General features: G+C 42.0%; 1 protein-coding gene and 1 non-coding gene across 2 annotated transcripts in view; both read right to left on the reverse strand.

The window, feature by feature from the left end:
• Positions 1 to 15927, reverse strand: part of LOC109042976 (discoidin domain-containing receptor 2) — a 594631-nt gene that overhangs the window by 534743 nt on the left and 43961 nt on the right.
• Positions 2237 to 2309, reverse strand: TRNAR-UCG (transfer RNA arginine (anticodon UCG)). The gene has a single exon. It is a non-coding gene; the product is annotated as a tRNA-Arg (tRNA).

Below are 15927 nucleotides of genomic sequence, written 5' to 3' on the forward strand. Positions count from 1 at the left end.
ACCGCAGGGGAAAATAACAAAAATATGAACTGCGTCGCGGGCACGAAGCCTGCTCACCAGGGCTGCCAACTCACTCTGAAAACCCACAGAAAATCCTCCAAAAAACCCACACATTCCGTTCGAATTGGCAACATTGCACCACATAGTATTTACCCAGCTCCAGAGTATCGAAACCGAGCGAGAAGGGATTAAAGCCCCCTATTTTTTCGCGGTCTCCGAGGCCCGTAATTACACGTTTTTTTGATACAGCGGATAAAACCGCCCTCCACCCACCGCTACTTCAGAACCGCATAAACGCAATGGAGTCCCTTGTGTAGTTAAGCGGTTCTTGATTGGTTGGCCCCGCCCGACGTCATTTTTTCCGCATTTTATTATTAAATTAACCGGCCGTGGCCTGTCACGCGTGCCGCGTTTTGAACACAAATCGTGTGCGAGTTAATGATAGTGGTAATTGTGCGGGGATAAATACCCCCTCCCCCGCGGGCCCCTGTGACCTCCGACCGTGAAATTGGTCAGGTGGGCCGCCGCCCGAGGGCTGGACCGGGCAACCCTTTTTGCCCGCCGTCGACAACTGTCATGTCATGTCCGAGCGAGTCTCCGGTGGGATCAGTCACGAAGGTGGGAAAAGTGGCATCCGCTTCGGAGGGATGTCCGAATCGAGTTAAGTGCTGTTTATGGAATTCGAACGGTCTGTATTATTAGCTTAGCTATTATTATTAGCCTCCATATTATTTGATTAAAGTAATACGTTTAACAGTCATTAATGGTCCGTTTAGATGTCGATGAATTAACTTAAAACGACGAGCAGGCTGCAGGATTTGTGGCTGTATGAGACTGCTTAAACACAGAAATCTACATGTTTCGAGGTACAAAGGCAATACTGCAAATGAGAAACAAAAAAAAAAATGCGAGGTGCTGGCCCGAGGAGTGTTGCGTCTGTCGAAAAGAAAACTTATTATTCATATCCCTATTTCCCTCAGTTTCCATTTTGACGTATAGGTTCATACAATCCGTAGGGCTAAAAAGTGGGAATTTTTGCTCCCCTATCGCCTCGTGAGTTCGTGACGCTTTTGTGGCGAATGCCCCTATCCTTCAACACGTAAAAACAAAATGGTGTAACGCTCTCTTTGGCACCTCCCTTAAGCGTTATGTATTTGATGAACGCATCCATATACTCCTGATAATGACTTTGATATATCCGTATAGTTCAATACATAGGGGCCACAGACATTTTTCCTCCCTTATTTCCAGACTTAAAAATTTCATTGTTAACGATAAAATTTTCCTGTCGATACAATTTTCAATAGAACAGATTTTGTTTCTCAAAATTTATCATAAATGTCTTTTTTCCTGATGAAAGCAGTCTCTAAAAATGCGAATAGTAAACTCAGCTTCTAAAAACAGCATAAAAGAATATTGAGTGTAACAGCCACATGATCTACGTAATTTCTAAGTTTTACTCTTCTGTCGAGGGCCAAAATATGTGCACGGTTTTTACACTGGCCAGGAAGCGAGTGCAAACACTGAAAACTGACTAGGAACATCCGAAACATAAAACGCCTTCAAAACAGAACGACTGCAACTTGCAGGACGGCATGCTGATTCTCACGCAGCAGTGGCGGAAGGGGGAGGGGTTGGTGCAGCTGCAAGTCTGAGCGATGCGTGTTTCAATGCAATATTAACAGCAGCGCATGCTACGTTGTTAAGAATTCGTATCTTTCACGACTTGCAGGTAATATATTCTCTCCAAAGAATGGTAAAATAGGAATAAAAAATTCAGAAGTGCACTTAGGGGAATGTGGAGTAGAGATGCTATCACAACAATTTTTTCAATAAAATGAAATGACAAAGTGTAATGGGCCGCATTATTTTGAGACTTTGATAATGGAAATACGGTGCACATTTTCCGTCAACTTCGACGATATCGCACGAAAGAAGTTGCTAATGTGAGGACTTTAAGTTAATGATAAAATTTTTTAAAAATTTTTATTTCTGTTTTGGAAACGTTAAAATTGGACCGTAACTTCATTTTGAGAGAATTGAAGAAGTAAATGATGAAATTTTGAACAGGTGGCGTAACATTTTCAGCGAAACGTAAGAATGCGAGGACGCTATAAAGTAAAAATATCGGTTAAAAGCCCTTAACTTCAGAGGGAGGCCGCAACTAAGGCTTCACGATGAGAACTGGTACAACTTGGCGATTGACTTACGATAATGCCGATCGCAAAATTTCCGACGACCGTGACAGGACTCGAACCTGCAATCTTCGGATCCGAAGTCCGACGCCTTATCCATTAGGCCACACGGTCCTGTGTCTGGTAGGTCGTAAATGAACGTTTAAATGAAATTGGTTGGTAAAAAATATTTTTATCATGGAAAATATTTTTATCATGAAAATTAAATGAAGATCTCAAAAAGACATGAGATCAATTTGTCAAGCAACCGACCGAAAATTGGAGGTAATAGGTTACAGGATCTTATAGGAGGGAAAACCTATAATTTTGCACTTTTTAAATTGTTTTATTTTTCTTTATTTCTGATAAATATAGTAATCAATTTTTATAACCTCATCGTACATTTCATGACATTAGAATACTCCATCCTCGTCAAATCATGTGATCTCATTATTAACTGATAGGAATTTTGCACCTATATCTTGTGTACTCAAGTGTTTACGTATATGTATCGTAAAATTTGCAGGCAGTGTTTCTAAGTTGCTGAATGTCTCTGAAGAAATTAACTAACCAGCCAACATTCATTATGATTATCAGATTTGTGGTTCATAGGAATAATGATGATTTTAACATAGCCTTGAAAAAAACATTCGTTATAGTTGAGTCTGAAAGTAGCAGACTCCTGAGGACTCTTTCGCAATTCTGAAGCACCCATCGACATATTTCGTGACCAAATCCTCCCAAAGCGTGTTATGCACGTGTGTATGTTTCGCACGAAGCACAGAACCCGACAGAAGGTATAGCTTTTTTCACAATGCAAAATAACGTGTCTCTTTTATAACCTGCGGAAGATTGGAAAGCAGATATACGCGAGCATCAGTGAACTGTTGATCAGCAGTGAAAAATTATGCAAATTTAGAATCTAATTGTAGAACGGACCGCGTTGAGCAGAAAGGCACCAAGCCACATCAGCTATTGTCAAATTTAGTTAGGCCATTTAATTTTTTACATGAAAACGTTTGTTCAGATTTGTGTGCATATTTCAGTGAATTTTCTGCATAGTAAGAAGAAAACTCCGAAAAATGTTCAAACGAATTCGCACAAACTATTTCTTGTAAAAATTAGATGCCCCTTAAAGACGATGGCTGATGTAGCTTGGTTCTTTTTGCAAAACGCGGTCAAAATATGATACCGCCGCGCAAACGCCTCATTGACTTAAGGGAAACACACGGGTGTCACGGGTGCAAAAATAGATGGTTTCTGTGCCGTTAGATCGCTCTCAGAGGATTCAAAAGGGATGCAAAATACCCTTTGACAACGGAATAGCGCATCCGCACTGAATGAGTCAACATCCAAATTTCCTAAAAAAACCTCCGCGGAGTTTCCTCGAAAAGTCAAAACGTGGGAGCATCCTGGGACCTGTTCCGCCGTGCTAAGGAAAAACGCCGTGTGAACATTAGAGAGTTGCCAAATTTCCTCCAGTAAATTGTTATTTTTACTGGAAAGTTATGAATATTTTCCCTTGGAATTTTCAGATACTATAGATAAAATTGTGATTGAAATCCTGTAAAAAATTGGTAGAAAAATATCCGCAAGTTTTCCGGGAATATCGTACTTTATCGAAGGAAATTTGGCAACGCCTGAAGGCTCATACGGCGTTTTTCCTTAGCGCGGCAGTGTTCGCATCTTTGCGAAGATATCTATCACGCAGATTTCGGGACAAATCCGTTTGTGCCCGCCGCGCCGATCTCTTGACATCTGACAGGACGACAATGGTGCCCGGACACCGTCTTTGTTTATTTTTCATTCTGCTTCAGAAGTCGAGTCAGTGATACTCAGCTACCGGACTGACTGGCTTCTCACGGCTCATTTGAGCAAAACCACTTAACTTGAATGGCAGTCTTGGGTGGAATATGCGGTTTTTAAGCAGCATGGATCATTAATCCTCTAAGAGTGGCCTATATTGAGGGGAAAGGAGTCCTATTCGCGGTGAAATTCTCGAAATTCCGGAATCGAAGACGGAAGCGACTTGACAAAATAGTTCACAGGCTTAAGGGTTTTGTTTGCTGGGGAAAGTAGCGGAAGAGAAAGCACAGGTGTAAAAATCGATGGGATAATTTGAATTTGGGAATTGGGCTGAGTCAGGGTGGTCCATTGTAAAAATCTAGAAAAACAAAAATGTAGAGATTTCTTGATGGAAGAAGGTATCATTGAATGGCAAATTAGATGGAACACTATTTTCAGACAAGGTGCGAACTGCGACTTAAAGCAACCCAATAAAAATTGAACCTTAAAATTTGAGATAGAAAATGAATTGTGCGACGATAAGCTTGGAGATTATAATCAGCAATAGTTAGATTGCAATGACGTTAATAGCGTCATTTGTGCACCATATGATCAGAGTTCAGCGCAGTTGTGATACATCTCGTTTGGGAATTGAATTTCGAAATCCCATAGTTTTGTGGATCGCTTCCTACGTAAAATTTTGAAAATTTGGTGCTATAATTCATATTATTCTATTGGCTCACCGTGGAGAAGTAGCAAGCAGGAATGTGAGTCATTGCAGAAGCGAGATAGCGTTCTCTTCCCGGTTGTTCGAGTCAATATTTTAAAATGTAATTCAAACTTCAGTAAAAGGAATAATTTAATACAGAAATGAAAAGGAGCAAACTTTTCATGTCAACGAATAGGAGGTCGAACAAAATCTCAAAACGCGACCCATGAAATAAAAAGGACGCCTTTTTAACACGTTAACATGCCTTATGTGCCTTTACGGAAGGCATCAATACACCTTTTTGCGCAAGTCCTGGGGGATATTAGGTGCTAAATTCCCGTCTTAACATTTCAATTTCCGACTTCCAGCCTTTCAACTTGCAACCTCAGAGAACGCGACACAATTGTTTCTTACCCTCGAATACAGAAACCAAGAGCCGATAATTGGGGGAGTGAGGCTTAAATACCGACGCGTAAATCAAAGATGTGTGCGCCTCTGTCTTCGCCACAAAGACGCCCGAAATCGGAAGAAAAAAGCTTGGATCCGCCCATTAAAAAATCCTGTTTCCCGATTGAGATCACACGGCCAGAACCCTCCGGCTGGAACCTTTCAATTGTCGCCCCTCGGACAAAAGAGCGTATCTCAATTTATACGTGAGCCCTGGAGATCATAGAGATATACGGAGATCAGGACTCATGTGGGAATACAGTTACGTACCCAAGTGAAAGGGGCAACGAATTGTCGGCACATCGAACGAGCTACTTAATCATTGTAGTCCCGATAAATAAATTGTTGCGAAGCAAAAACTAATCATAACAAAGGGAGTTATTTTTTCGGACACGCACAATGCGCTGAAACCCGACCCTCGCCGGGAGCGAAGAAAAGGAAGAGACCCGCCGGGGACCCACTTCGATGCGGGAAAAAATTAATTTTAAACCAGTAGGTACTTGCTCCTAGAGGCCATAAATTAATTTTACAAAAGATATTAAAAATTAGTACGCTGCGTGGCGGGGACAATGCTCTAGGATTCGCCCCGGCGGCAGGGCGCAGGGACGATCCCCCGGTGGGCCGGACGACCCCTCGGCCGTGCGCGACAGGGGTTGTAACTTATGCAACGCGTTTATGGCAGGGATGAATTAATAATCGGGAATATTTAATCAGCGCGGCTTGGTTTCTTCCGATTGGTCTCGTCTCGATTGTTCTGCCGTGATAAGGAAGAACACCCTATACGCATTCCAATGTTGCCAAATAACCCCCGATCAAATATCCAATTTATGGAAAAAAAGAAAAAAAATACGAATATTTTCCGTTAGAATTTTCAGATACTCTTTTTACAGACATTTATCTGACAAAAAATCGAAAAAATTGTTGAACGAATTTTCCAGGGAATTTATATTTGATTAAAGAAAACTTGGCAACGTCTGTATGTTTATACGGCGTTCCTCCTTAGCATGGTTGTGTTGATCCCTCGAAAATCTCACAGCGGAAGGACTTGTTATTTTTAATTTCCTCCCTCTGATACAGATTTCGGCGTAAGAAGCTCCGAGCTCAGCGGGGTGCGATTATGTCTCATAAATTGATCCCCAAAGTTGTCAAACTGTGTGCTCCTTTCTCTAGAGGGACTATAAATTATAAGGAGATGCATTGCATCTTTTCTACATGTTAAGTGGAAGTTAATATTCCGACGAAAATCTTAAATTACCCCCTAAGAGAAGAAGACCCTTCAATAATTTAGAAATCATTACCACTCGCTCTCCTACTCCAACAAAAACGAAATCGCAGACAAATGGGCAGCCAAATCTTAACAAACCAACATCTTGAAGAAATGAGAAATCTTGATGTAGCAGTACAGCATTAACATCTTTATTCCTATATCCCACCAATATCTTTTTTTGGTCAATGTTGTATCATACCTAGAGATTAACCGATCCAATTGAAGCGCTGGATGCAGAGAGGACATTTCTTGGTTGCGGTGTCTCAAGATCTCCATTAACGCTTCATCCACCATGATTAAAGGAAATGCATGGAATCCATTAAACTTTTACTGAATTTCTCTCATGATTTTAAATACTGAAAACTAAAAATGTCAGAAAATTTATCCGCTTTTTTCCTCTGTAAAATATAAATTATCAGTGAAGATTCTGAAACACTGCAACCAGGAAATACCATTTCTGCACCCAACACCTCAATTCCATGATTTTTGCAACGATTAGCAGACTGATCTTGAGAGCAGTGTCGTCAAATTTTCTCACTAAAAACCCGGAAAAAAGTCGCGAACGCCCCACTGGAAAAAACAAAAAAACACATTGGATCTAGAGTCCAGACTCTTAAAAGCATCGCAAGAAAAAGTACTCTTGATTCAATCAGAATCTAGCTTAAATCAAGAACCAAGCCTCTTAATTTAAGCGGATTTCGTTTTGATTCAAGCAAAAATCCGATTGAATTAAGAAAATTTTTTCTTGTCAATGTTTTCATGAGTCTGGACTCTAGATCCAATGTGTTTTTTTTCCAGTGCCTCTGGTGGTTGGACCGCATAACGCCAAGTAGGAAAAGACAGCCCTTTTCTTTAACGTATGCTCTCTGATGTTCTTTCTGCAAGACTTCTAAGTTAATTTTTGGCCGCATCAGCGAAGTCGTTTCACCACAGAGTGACTCATTTAACTTTCAAAACAATCACTGTGATAAATGGACAAAATGGTCCGGGGTTTCAAGTTCCTTTTCTATTTGATCAGTGATGGAGGATAATTGAGCATAATTACGATTAGGAAGACAGCTGCGCACGTGTGCTATCGGTTGCGAGGTGCAGACGGGTGTACCTGATCCTGTCGTCCTGGGGGTGAATTGTAAACAGGGGTTTGGCGGGGCTAAAAGGTGTATCAACTTACATTGAAGGGGCCCTTTGGGGTGGAATATGTCGGTATTACCTGCAACAAAAGAAATGATTGATTAATCTCTCTGTTGTTTTAGTAGCAAAAAATCCGTCTTCAAACAATACAAATATTGATTTATTCCTTCGTTAATGTATTTACTGTATTTATTAATTTTAGGTATCACGTTTTTTTTTCGAAGATCCCAAGATATTTTTAAATGTGACTGAACGGTTCGATAAAAAATTGCAAACATGATTGGTTGGTTCTGAGTAATAATGATTGATTTATGGCTTTAACGTTCTAACAGATGGAGAATTTTATATTGCAAATTCCCTTAATATCCTCATACAGCCTTATACAACCTGATTTTTCCATATTCACAGCGGAACCAAACACATATCGTAAGAATCAACTGAAAAGCACTAATTTTCTCCTGACTTTTACGTATTTCACACCCATTTGAATTCACATTACCCCAACTGAAACCCTCTTCAGTTCCGTTAATCAATTACCTTACAGTAACGGGAGTACTCCCATAGTGTACTCTAAAGAGTTGCCTGTTTTGTCCAACATTATGATACGTACAACACTTCAAAAAGTGCTATTTCCTGAAATTTGGCAAAAACGGATGAGTTTACGAGGGTTGGGTGAACGGCTGCATTTGCACCCTGTGCGACAGCGTTGCCAAACTATCAGCCTTCGTGAATGAAAATGGCAAGAAAAGGTAAAGCTCAGGAAATCCATGAATACAAAATTTGCGACCCTGCATTTAAGTTCATTCAACGGTTAGATGCGCAGTCTTTTAAGGCAGATTTAATCAGGGGAAGTGTTTTTGCTCTTTGACTCCTTAAAGTCATTTCGTCGCTCTGTTGAGAAAATGATGTGACTGCGCCATAAGATGAGCCCGTAGGTTCACTCGATTCAATGCATTCGATGGGTCACTTGCGAATGGATTTACGCTCTTTTATCAACAGAGCGACGGTTTCTGGGGAGCCACGAATAGAAATCACTTTCCGAGAGTGTTTAATGGATATTGGATGATTTTTTGGGCCTTCGGCGTTAGCGTTTTGTGGTGAGCTGTTCACTGGCGTAGTGGTGCAAACAATGGGTGTGCGATTTGTTTGACTTTCTTCAATTTTCTATTTTAGCTGATTGTTGGTTCTCACTCGTATGAAAAATAGGTTTAAATGGATGGAAACATCAAATTTATTCTTTCTTCTACGCCTCAAGGAAAAATAATGATGTCTGTAAGTGGGAGATGAAAAATCTATTTGTTTAAAAAACAGGAGTTATCTCTTGTACCAATGAGATCTGGATATCTTTCAGGTCGATTCTCACGAAATATCTTTCAAGGGTAGCGATGCGTCCGAGAATTTGTTAAATTTGATCAGATTCGAACCTTTGAAATTTTTCACAGCGCCTTTAGTTAGTGTCAGAGCGACGAATACTGGACAAATTTCAATTCAACTCCTGCATGCAACTATTCGGGCTCCACGGATGTCCGTGGTGCATAAGCACGAAGGTGAAGGCGTTTTTAAGTGTTCAGGCACTCACCACTTAACCCGCGACCCGCAGCGCCAGCGGTGGGCTCTACTGCGAGAGTTCAAAATGACGAGAGCTTTCGATTTTTTGTTTGGACTGCAAAGATTTCTTATAGAAACGAATAGTTGCATTCAGGTGTAGTATGCTTTCATCTTCATTTTAGGGTTTACCAAATAGATTGTTTTGGAAGGAACACCTGGAATGTGCCTCTGAATGTAATCGATCAGTGCATACATTCGAGTCGCTTTACAGCGCGCCCGGGCGCTCTGCGACACCTAATCGCCATCCTTGCCTACCGATCCAGAGGTCATCTGGCAAATGGCATCGATCCGTATATTTGTACAAAAAATGTGAAGTGAAACCATCATTTTACCAAAAATTTAACGATATACTAATGTCCCTTCATTACTGGTGTAAAACTACCTCACAATTAGTTTCATGATTCCACCATGGCTGATATAGAGGGGGAGGAGTATCAAAAAACGGGGCAAACTTACACAGTACACACCCCCAAATCGGAACTCGCACTAAAACCCTTAATTGAATTCCGTCCGAACAAAACAACCCAAAACTGCGCAGACTGCAAAATGAGCTCTTGTTTTGGCAAACAAGCAATTTGACCCGGGCTTAGCACTGCGGTTCACGTGTAATCGGCCTTTAAATGGGGTCAAAGCGATGGTAATTTCGGGCGATTACCGCGGGCGAACGTTATTTACCCAGCCCCGCCCCCCCCTCCCCCGCGAATTTCAGTCGGCCGGACGAATCCGTAACTTAATCATAAAAGTTAATCCTGGCACCGTTGCCGATTTTTCCTAAAATTGTATTATTTTCGGAGAAAATGCGACATTGAAATGAAATTTTCCTCCCGAATAGGCATCAACGAACCTGAGGCTGCCGCGTTTGCAAACCCCTCGAAACTCGGCTTGAAACGATGAGCGCACACATTTTACAACCCTTTATCGGAGTTTCAAGCAGTTTCGAGCAATGGTGGAAGATCGACGATCGATACTTCCCCATTTGAAGCTGTGGTAAAGAATCGATTTTTAAGGTGTCATTGCGAACGACCTGTTTATCGATCCTGTTCCATAGATTTAAATGTTAGTTAAATCGATATATCGTATCACGCCACGCCACTGGTTTTGAGTGGCGCTAATTGTGGGCTTTGCCGTGCCCCGAAACCTGAAAGGCCGGTCGGGATATGCTGAGAGGGCGAGTTCGGGCGATCCGACCGGAAATTACTCGGGAATAAAACCGGAGCCCGCCGCCATGATGGGTTCCCTTTGTGCGGTACTTTTTTCGCGGTACTGGTCAGCGATTTTTGTTACACTGCAAAGCAACGATCAATTGGACAGCATTATGCAATCAGGAACTACAATATCAGACTCATTTGTAAAAGCACCTATCTCCACTTGGGTATTAGAGGCACACATGCTGTATTTAAAGTGAGCTGGAAATTGTTAACAAAATGTTGTCCAACTGGGTACATTAAAACCATGATCAGTCTAACTGCATCATTTGGACCACATTTTGCTAACAGTTTTCAGCTCACTTTATAAACAGCATGTGTGCCTCTAATTTCCATGTGCAGATAGGTGCTTTAACAAATGAGTCTGATATTGTAGTCCCTGATTGCAAAATGCAGTCCATTTGATCGTTGCTTTGCAGTGTAACAAAAATCGTTGACCAGTACCGATCAGCCATTGCTGGCTCAGGTTAGAAACAACGTATGTACCATCAGTTTTCCGTTAGTTAGTACCAGCGCAGACATCAAAACAGATCGCACAAAATCTCGTAGTAATCTCACCGGTATTTCTTCTCCAGTAATATCACAGTTACTCAGTACGTATGAGTGAGCTAATTCCTGGGACCTCCCGCTGGAGCAGCGGCAATAACTCAGCCACCCGCGGTCTCAAATTCGAAAAATATCGACGGATTACCGGCACCCCTTTCACACTATGCAGCCTGCAGCACACGTCGTTTATTGAGGCATTTACGTGCATTTATGGGCCGCCCTCGCCAGCGTTCCCACCCCGCCCCGCCCAACCCCGCCTCGGGAATTTAAATCCGAAAACCAAACATTTCGGGACAAAAGACGGCTCTGAGGCTGGGAAGCGATGGACCGGATGGCCAACAAGACCGCTCATAAGTCAGGCGATTTGATTCGATATACCGCCATTGCAAAATCAGCCTCCGGATGCAATTGGTAACATATGCAAAGTTGGAGTGTAAAATAAAATATATGTCATACCACCAATCAGCACTTTTCACTCGTGATAAAGTATACACTTGTAAGTTTTACGTAGTATATCAGTGGCAAAAGGGCAAGACGAGTGTCTCCGTTTGAAACGTCGTAAAGACTTCCTGCAGTACCTCAATTTGTTGTTTTAGAAAACTAGTCAACGTAATTTCTTAAGAACTCCCTTGCTTTTTCTTCTCCCAAAGTAGAATATTATATTCAAATTTTTAGCTGTAAAGTTCGCTTTTTAAATTCGCTGCAAGTTCGCTGTAAAGTTCGCTGAGCAAAAAATAAAAAAAAGGCGCAAATTTTGAAACATCGCAGTGGAAATACGTGGTTTCGCTCCTTGGCCATCATTATTCATTTTCAAATCCTGACTGTGGAACTGAGGTAGTGAGAAGGTTTTTTGACAGCGCTTTCTTTAGAAGCATTTCGGATGACATTTCCGTTGCTAATGGAAAATTTAGGAACAATACTCTACCCCCTGTTCATACTTGACAATGCTTGACAAAGTTTAACTTGAGTATAAATCCGCGACAAAAACGTAAGGAACAAGGCCCGAATCGAAGTTAAATTATTATAACTAGAGACTGCACTGAAAAAAATTCTCGGCGTTTTTACCAAGGTTCGTTGATACCTTTACCATTTCACTTTTTTTTACCAATTATTAGTAATTTTACCAAGATAGACTGGTAAGCTTACCTAAAAACCGGTATTTTTACTGTCTATTTCAGGTAAGAATACCACTTTTATTGGTAATCAATTCCCGGTAACTTTGCCATTTTATCTCCGTAATTCTACCACAGTCGATAAAAATTGACTTTTTACCAAGGTCCAGTAAAATTACCGAGAAAGTTCAATAATTGTACCGAGATTCTTGGTAAAATTACCAATTCCATAAATGGTAATTTTACCAAGAAAAAACTGGGATCAAATAGAACCCTGAATTCTTAGTATATTTTACCCTTTTCTAAGTAAATACACCGAGATTTTTTTTCAGTGCGGAGCTTTTTCCCTTCGTCCGTATGGCTAGAATACAGTAGGATTTCAACTTGTCTCTGACTTCCAAGGCCCGGCAACAGAGGGATGGAAAACCGGAGCCGGGATAAAAATCCGAACTCGGTCATTAGATGATTAATCGCGTCGGGGCTCCCGGGAGCACGCAACAAATTAGATAATCTGCTTATTAGTCGCGAGCATGTGACTCGGGAGGGACGGAGACAGGGGACAGGGACGCCAAGGCGAAGACGCGGAGGGCAGAGTGCACTGGTGCACGGCTCGGACAAACGCAACGTGAATGTGGATTGTGGAATCAGTGGCGTTATTGGTGCATAAATCAAAAACATCGCTTATGACGACTGGGAAATGGATTAGGGCGCATCTCTCGCTTGCACCCTGCATCTGCTCCCGGTGGAGGCGGTGTTGTCGAGGTGGGCGGCTGCACCAAGGGATATAACCTGGTAGGTTTGTTCATAGACGGACACTGGAAGAAAAAACACATTGGATCTAGAGCCCAGACTCTTGAAAACATTGACAAGAAAGAATACTCTTTATTTAATCAGATTTTTTCTTAAATCAAAAGGAAATCCGCTTAAATTAAGAGGTTTGGTTCTTGATTTAAGCAAAAATCCGATTGAATCAAGAGTATTTTTTCTTGTCGATGTTTTTAAGAGTCTGGACTCTAGATCCAATGTGTTTTTTTTTTTCAGTATATCCAAGTAGGGGACTTGAGCCTCCCTCCTTTCTTTCGAAAAAATAAGGAAGAAGGAAAGAAAGAAAAGAGACGCTTATACTTGGTAATCATTCATGAAGAAATTAACTCAAATTGCGTATCAGATTCTGTAAATTTCGAACATTTTATGAGAGAAGCCCCTAGACCTCCTCCTCCCCCATGCAAAGTGTCCGAATCCGTCTATGGATTTGTTGGATCCAAGACTCATCTGAGTTTTTACCTTTCTATCCCTTTATGTAGGCGGGAGAATGGTCTCATGATGAAATGAAAGCGGGCAAAAGCTACCTGTTAAAATTGCCTTTGCTCTTACGAACAACGTTTTGTGATGACCCTGATTAGGGGGTCGATAGGGGGTCGTTTTCTGGAGCGTCGCGACGTCAGCCGACGGGACGTCTCTAAAGAGAGATATCTCGAGCTGACGTCACAGGACTCCAGGGGGGGGGGGGACTGTTGTGTCGGACAGTGGTCGCCCGTGGTCTCTCTATAGAGAGAGATCTCGTGCAGACCACGACGCAACACAACAGTGGGGGCTTTTGGGGGGGGGGGGGCAGTCGGTGACCCTCCCAAAAATGAAGAAGTCAATGAAGAAGACAAAATCTATCCTTGACGATCTTTCAAATGTATTCCTTTGTTTGGAGTTGAACAATCCTATTCCGATGGACAAGAACCCGACAAGACTGAAATAGGACAGCTAAAAGGGAAGAGACTCGGAAAGGAATATCCGGTGCTGAAAAGCGAGCCGGAGTCGTTCGTCTGATGGTGTGGTTCGACAATGACATGCAACTGCAGACCGGAGTCCTTAGCAAGTGCATAAGACGACCACGTTGCGAAGACTGGCTTTCCTCGAGCGTCGGAGCAAGTGGCCCAGCTCCCTACGCTCGGGTCGGCCGGCGGCGCGCATGCGCATTTCCCAGCGGACATCAGCATTTTTCCTAAAGTCGGTGCTCCTCCTGACGTTGCCAATTTCCCCCTGAAATGACGAATTGTCTGGGAAAATTGGGCGTCTCCTCACAGTTTTTCCAGTTGACTGAGGTCGCGAACGTGGCTACGTTCAATTATTAACCACGCATCGGGACATCCATGCGTCCTATGCATGCTTCCGTGTCCACGTTTTTTAAGTGTGATGTTTTTTTGGGTTGCAAGACGGCCGGAATTTTTCATTATTTTTATTGGTTCTGAAGCACACTGAAAAAAAGTCCCTTGAATCCAGAGTCCGGACTCTTAAAAAATTTGACAGAAACAATAATCTCTATTCCATCGGATTTTTTGCTCGAACTAAAAGTATTTTTTCTTGTGAATATTTTACGAGCCTGGACTCGGAATCCTAGAGACTTTATTTTTCCAGTGCAGTAAAATTTCATTCAATTCACGAATTTCAACTTAGCTTAATTTTTTAAACAATTTCAGGGCTGACGAAATCTAGCTTCGGAGGAATTTTCCTCCCTCATCATGACTACGGGAGCTTGAAAACTAATTTGACCAGCGATTTGGCAACTGCGGAATGGTCCAGGTCCACCCCACGGTGCAGGGGCACCAGCCGCGAGTGGTGAGGCGGTGCGGTGGCGCGATGCTGGGTCGGCGGTGCGACACGACGACGCGAGGCATTGTCACTATTGTCCGGCGACGCTCCCGCATGTCTCGACGTCTCAACATTTAATTAATGTCAGAACTATATCACTACAACGCGGGTTTCCTGTGCGGTGCATTCTGAAGATCACTGTTGCACTACACGCACCAGCAAGGAATCATCTACTTCTGACCGTTAAAAGTCACATATTTACAGAATGCAATGGGTCAAAAAAAACTGTCGATCTCGTATTTCGTAGTATCACTATCTCTCGCCAAGTGACCGATCGAGCTACCACCAAGGTTCTTATTTTTGAGAATTTTTATGAACTCTTTGATCACTACATAAATGCGGAGTGTGTCAGAAATTACTGCGCATTGTCGAAGATTATCAAACCATTTGAAAAACATTTAAGTATGGTGGTCTTGTAAAACTCAAATTACGTTACGTTGAAATCCAGAAATGTTGATTCTCTTCGTACCATTTTTACGCCCCTCCCAACCACCCATGTCCATATCTATATAATTTGAAGCTAAAATACCTTAATCGTGTAGAAAATTGACATTTTCTGTTAAAATTTGAAAAAAAAAACTATCGAAAAGCACCGATCTTGGCGTGACGTTACGTAAGGTCAGTAAACCTCCCACTTTTCCGCGACGCGAAAAAAGTTAAATTTACTTACAAACGCACAAAGGAAGTATTTTCGCAAGTACATCACATTTGACGGACGCGGAGAACAAGGCACATAAGTGCAATTTTCGAAAAAATCGAGATATTAATTATTTCAACTCAACTAGTCTAAATACATATTTTGTAAAAAATTTGCTTCTAAATTCCCATTTTTAAGCATCAAAATGTCAGTTCGAACTTTCTTTCCGCCATGAGGATCCGTGTAATTTTAAGACTTTGAACATTTATTTCTCAAAATAACAAAAAATGCGCTTTTGCGCCTCGCCTTCCAAGCCCCTGCCCTTGTTTCTTGGCATTGGCAACACGGGCTCCTCTATGCCGTTGCATCATGCTTGCATTAGGCCATACTCAAACCAGAGCCAGATTTAAACGGCCACAACGAAGCCTCACTTGCGGGTAAACGCCGAGAAGAATAGATTCACACGAAACCCAACACCGACGCCCGGATAACCCTTTTCGCTTTGCCGCGCCGCGGAGATCAAACTAATGACCGTCATCGAATTTCGGGGTCGCTGTCAATTGACTTATGCGTTTTGTATTAGGTGTTGGCCTTTGTTGTGCGTGCGTCCCAACGTGTGCTGCCAAGGGGTGTGTCTTTCATGCGGTTTCCAATGCGTGAACT

The sequence above is a fragment of the Bemisia tabaci genome, chromosome 6 (assembly GCF_918797505.1).
Source record: "Bemisia tabaci chromosome 6, PGI_BMITA_v3".
NCBI lineage: Eukaryota > Metazoa > Arthropoda > Insecta > Hemiptera > Aleyrodidae > Bemisia > Bemisia tabaci.